Here is a 503-nt window from a genome sequence, read left to right as displayed (position 1 = left end):
TATACACAATGTGTATATATGTATAAAACATTTACATAAATTTCTCTAAGGCGCTTTATATCGGTGTATTTGTTTTGTTTTTTTTCCTTCGTACCCCGCGGAGGAACAGCCGGCATGACACGACCTCCATGCCAAGGGCGTGCCGCGCGTACCCTATCGAAGAATCATGCATATTTCGATACTTATCCTTCAATTTACGCTCGTGATTTAGACGGAGACTCGGGAATACATCTTTATGAAGTGAATTATGTGGGGCGATACCTGGGCTAATCGTGGATACATCAGGTGATACATGTGTGTGGAGAGGATCTGCAGCATGTTGGAAGGTTTGTTCATCAATATGCTGTCTATTTGGTGCGCGTGCGGGTGGTGTGCGTTGGTGGAAGGGGGTGGGGGGGCACGTCTAATGAAGAGAGGAACTGAAAATGACGTTTCAGATTTAATGTCAGGTGTTGGTTATATTTCTGTTTGTCTTCATCTCTGTCGATCTATATAGCTGTATC

This window comes from Penaeus monodon, chromosome 31, assembly GCF_015228065.2.
Source record: "Penaeus monodon isolate SGIC_2016 chromosome 31, NSTDA_Pmon_1, whole genome shotgun sequence".
In the NCBI taxonomy this organism is placed as follows: Eukaryota; Metazoa; Arthropoda; class Malacostraca; order Decapoda; family Penaeidae; genus Penaeus; species Penaeus monodon.
The sequence above is the reverse complement of the archived record's forward strand: the minus strand, read 5'-3'. Positions refer to the sequence as shown.